Here is a 5,652-nt window from a genome sequence, read left to right on the forward strand (position 1 = left end):
AATAGCACAAGTTACCATCATGTGCAGGCTCTACCAAGGAGATGCTCAGTCCCTACAGCTGTTCTGCAGCTCATCTAGTGTTTGGGAGGTTGGTGGTTCGATCCCTGGCTCCCCTAGTCTGCATCATAAAATTATCCTTGGGCAAGATACTAACACCAGGTTACTCATCCATCGGAGTATCAATGTGTGTGAATGTTAGCTAGAAAGCACTTTAAAAGTGTAGGAGGAAGTGCTTGTGTGAATGGCTGAATGTGGCATGTTGTATAAAGTGCTTTGAGTCCTCCAGGCAGGCACGTGCAGAGGGGGGGGCGGAAGGGGCTTGAGCACCCGCCCCTTTCCTGATGGGTGCCCAAAGTGCCCTTTTGTTGAGGCAATATTTTTTTAAATTTTTAATTATTTTTTTTTTAATGTGTGTGTGCGTGTGGAGTCCTGTCTGTGCCCCTCAACAATAATATTTAACTATTAATCACATTTTTGCTAAATAAAAGGATCTGGCTTGCATCAGTCACATGATCACCATTAACCAATGATCGCCCTTGACGGCAGAATGCGCTGGTTACGAGCCGGGAACGAGCTCACAAAGTGCACGCGCATTTTTTGCGGTCCGGAGCTGTAGGAGAAACACAAATTAACTCAGAGACACAGACTGATGCGACAAAACCAGTAAGTAGGTGTACAGCGTACACTGTAGTCTACAGCACACAGGAGTATTAGCTTATTACGTACACGTTGGTAAGCTGTCTTGTGGCAACTGACGAACTGAAACAAATGAGCGAGCTGTGTGTGCAACAGCGCGACAAACTTTACCTGTCCTTTTATTAACTGCACAAGTAGTGCTGGTCATAGCTGCTGGCTCACTGGGTAAGGCTGTCATGGGTCTGTAGCTCTGTCACCGTTTTAGGGAACATATTTAGTTTTAAAGTAAGTTACAGGGCTTTTCCTGCCTTTCTGGAGGGATTATATTTCACTTAAAACGATCTAATATGCATGTCCACATAATAATAGATTATTATAATTATAATATTTTAAAAAACACGCTGTATTTTAAAGAACATACATTAAGAAACAGATTATATTAGATTTATATTTTAAATAAGACAAAATGCTGATTTTACAGCAGCAAAATTATTGTATCTCTACAGTTTAAACATGTAATAAGCTTTCTGCCTGCACAGAGTGGATAGTGAAATAAATGGAATCATCATAAATACATTATTATAAATTTATTACTTTTTTTCCCTCATTGCTTTATTATTGTAGCTCTAGTAATAAATAATAAGGGAAGGATTCTGGATCAGCACCATGATGGAAACTTGTGCCCACAGTATGTACAGTATTCTGAAGAAGGTCTAAAATGTCACTGTGTGTGCATGCATGTGTGTGTTTTATGTATATGGATTTTTGAATTATTACTCATAATATAACATTGTCCAGACATGGCTGGTAAGGACACGAGGAGGAAACAGTAGGAGCTGTGTGAGGCTACTAAAGGCAGTGGATCCCTCAGCAGCTGGATTACAAAGAGCACAGGTAACATTAACACATGTACCAGTTGTTGGAGAGGTATTCCAGTATAAAAATAATAATAAGCACAACTGAAATGTTTTGCTTCTATAACATTTTTCTATCATCATTTTATTATAGATTAAGTGTAAGAGTTGTTAAGTGTGGATAATTAAATATTAGTTTATTGCAATAGCAAGTTGTGCCTTGTTCTCAGATGGACAGCAAGTGGAGAGTGACAGATGAAATGAGGGGATGGAAGGAGGAAGAGAAGCAGAGTGATTCACAGGCAGGGTCTAGTTTATTTCTCAGTTTTTTGTTACCTTATGGTTCCAAGCGCTGTCACCAATCTTTGCATTTTGTTATTATCTCATGACACTTGTTTAATCAGCTACCATCTCTCCTATGGACTTTTTAATGTCTACAGTCTCAGATCAACACAGCCCTGCCCTCCAGCACTATCAGCAGCAGGAGCAGCAGCAACCCCTCAACAGCAATATTGTACCCATCAGGTAAAACATAGGCTACGTTTGCTTTGCCTCACAACAGTGATATAGTATGATGCAATCCCATATTAGATTCTTGATGAATGTGTGTTGTTGTTATTCAGCCTGGTTCAATGTGCCCCTTTTTAGCTTTGAGCACCCGCCCCTATAAACGTCTCTGCACGGCCCTGCCTCCAGGAGAGAATAAAAGCACTACATAAGAATCAGTCCATTTATCATTTGCACCTCAGCCATATAATTAACATGACTGGCTCCAGAATGTAAGATCAGTACCAGGGAGTTGACTACTTCTCTAGCTGAGGAGCTGAACACCTTCTATGCCCGCTTTGAGCACAGCAAGCCAGAGTTTCTGTCAGCGGCTTCAGTGTTTTTACTTTAAGAAAGTAAACTCACAGAAAGCTCCCAGACCAGATAACATCTCAGGTCATGCTCTCAAAGCATGCGCTAAAAAACTGGCAGATGTCTTTTTATCTGTAGTCCCCTGATGCTTTAAGAGGACTGCCATCATCCCTGTCCTGAAGAAACCTAATTGAGCTGCCTCAATGACTACCACCCACAAGTTAGCTCTGCACACTGTCCACTGTCCCCACCTGAACCACAAGAACGTGTATGTGCGGATGCTGTTTATTGACTATAGCTCCCCTTTCAACACCGTAATTCCATTCAGGCGTATCACTAAGCTTTGAAATCTGCTAATCAGTGTCTTCTTGTGCAACTGGATCCTGGACTTTCTGACGGACAGACAACTGTTGTCTGTGTCACGTCATCTACACTGACGCTCCACACTGGTGTCCCTCTGGGATGTGTGCTCAGCCCCCCTGTTGTACACCCTGTTCAGCTACAATTGTAAATGGCCTGTATTTGTATAGCGCTTTACTAGTCCCTAAGGACCCCAAAGCGCTTTACACAACCAGTCATCCACCCATTCACACACACATTCACACACTGTGAGGCCACACACAGCTCCAAGACCACTGTTAAATTTGCAGACCCAGCATCATTAATTGCATTTCGGATGGAGAGGAGTCTGCTTACAGAGCAGAGGTGAGAGCCCTGGTGTTGGGACAACCTGCTGATCAAAATCAGCAAGCCCAAGGAGCTCATTGTGGACTACAGGAGACTGCAGGGTGGAGGGCACACCCCCGCTGACATCGAGGGGACAGAGGTTGAGATAGTCAGATGCTTCAGGTTTCTAGTAATTAACATCAGTGAGGATCTCAGCTGGTCACATCACGTGGACTCACAAAAGGAGTAAAACAGTGGGTCTTTTCTCTGCGACAGTTGAGGATGTTTGGCATGGACTCGAGAATACTCACCAACTTCTATCGATGCATCATTGAGATTATTCTGTCTAGCTGCATCATGAACTGGCATGGCAGTTGTAATGTTCTGGTGCTCAGCTCTATAGAGGAAGGTCAAATCAGCAAAATGTATAACCAGGTCTACACTGCCAGCCATCCAGAGCCTCAACAGACAGCACTGTATGAGATTGGCCCTCCGGATCCTCTCTGATCCCAGCCACCCCAGCAATACACTCTTCATGCTCCTGCCTGATGGCAGCAGGTATGATGGCATCCACACCCACAACAGCAGATTCAGGGACAGTTTCTACCCACAAGCCATCAGGGTACTGAACTGCTGAAATATCTGACAGTTTATTTTACTGTATCACTGTACATGTATATACAATTACCTCTGCACAACAGTCACTACAGTATTTTTTTGTAATCTGTATTTATTTATTCCACTCTTTTCTTTATTAATTTGTATTTTCTTTCTTTCTTTTTTTATCTCTTACTTTACGTGCAAATTTTGCTTTCTTGGTGAAATATTGAGTGGGCCCTGAGCCTGAGAATTACATTGCCGGTAGTCATGTGTCACTATCACCTGTATATTACAAATAAAACTTGAACTTGAACTACTTCAATTCTTCGTTCAGCTTCTGGTATGTCTCTGGTTCCTTTCTGATGTTGCTGTCTGGGACTGCCACATCTATCACAAGTATGGTCTTCTGTTTCTTGCTAACCTTGCTAAGTAGAAGTACAGGTATTTGTGTTAAAATACTCTGGTGAAAGTTGAAGTACTGATTCAATTTCCTTACTCTAATAAAAGTGAAAAAGTACAGGCTCTGAAGTGTGCTCAAAGTAAGAAAATAAAGAGTAAAAAAAAAGGAGATTTTTTTGGACGTTTTACCAGCAATTTTTGTGCCAACCTAAATAAACCTTTTCTGCTTACATTTAAAGGGCGATTTTGCTTTTGGTTAGCACTGTTGCCTTACAGCAAGAAGGTCCTGAGTTCGACTCCACCATCTGTGTTGAGTTTGCATGTTTTACCCACGTTTGCATGGGTTCTCTTCACGTGGATTGTGGAATCCATCAGTCTCCAGCTACAGCTAATGTAGCAAGTCCTGAATGTAGACAGTCTCACTACTGCTTGGGCTCGTTCCTTGCTTTCTTTTACCTCTGGCTTGGTTGCTGGTCTCCTGTCAGTGGCTGTTTCCCCCAGAAGAAAACAAAGGACTTAAATACACGGGGAATGACGACGAAACAGGAAACACATGGGGAACACAGCAGGGGCTAACAACACACAATGAGACAGAGAATGCAGACACAGGTGCAAACATAACATATCGAAATCTCAAAAGTAACTGAAGCAAAACGGAACATGGCGCAGGAGGCAGGAGACAACCAAAGTAAAACAGGAAGCAACAGGAACACACAGACCAAACCCAGACAGACACGACACAGACGACACCGGAAAATAACAGACATCAAATCATAACTGAGACAACGAGACACAAGCGAACAGGAAAGGCAACGTAACAAAACCAAAACTGAGTCAAAAGAACTCAGGTTGCCAGTCATGAGTCCAGAAAAATCAAAAGCCCAGCAGCAGGAGTCCAGAACAAAACAGAGGAGCTGGGTCAACCATGAGACAAAAGAGAAAGTATAAAGCAGTTCTGGGGGTCGAGCCAAGGATCGACAGCACCATAGTCCAAAAATGGAGCTGGTCCAGAAGCTGACTGTGTGGAAGATGGCGATGACTGGAAAAAACTCCACAATGATAACATGAAAGCTAAACCAGAAACATGAAAACAAGCTATAACATCCATACTAGGAGCATGGAGGAAACACAAAGCACGGAGAGGGTACGACAGTGACAGTTTTAACCCTTGTGTGGTGTTCGTATTTTTGTTACTCAGCCAGTGTTCATGGGTCTGGTGGACCCGCTAGAGTTTTGGCTTTCCAATTAACACTATCAAACAATTTTATGTTAAATTACTCAACAGATGTTTACTGTATCCCAATTACGAGCCATGTGAACAGCAAACATGGTTAATTTTTTCCTTTTACCTTTGTTCGATCACATTTATGAATTAATGTGCTTCTCGTTTTTTGTCAATAAAATGTTATAAAAAAAAATAAAATCAGTTCTAATCAAGTGTACATATCCTTATACCATATTTTGCAGGTTTTGATGGTATATACTGCCTAAAGGGGCAACGGCCTCTAAATGGCATGGGTCTCACAGACCCGAACACCATACAGGGGTTAAAAATGTAAAGGGTAGAAAGTATGGATATTTGAGTGAAACTGTAGAGTAAAAGTAAAAAGCTTTCAGGAAAATAAATACTCAAGTAAAA

This window comes from Oreochromis aureus, linkage group 12 (assembly GCF_013358895.1).
Source record: "Oreochromis aureus strain Israel breed Guangdong linkage group 12, ZZ_aureus, whole genome shotgun sequence".
Classification (NCBI taxonomy): domain Eukaryota; kingdom Metazoa; phylum Chordata; class Actinopteri; order Cichliformes; family Cichlidae; genus Oreochromis; species Oreochromis aureus.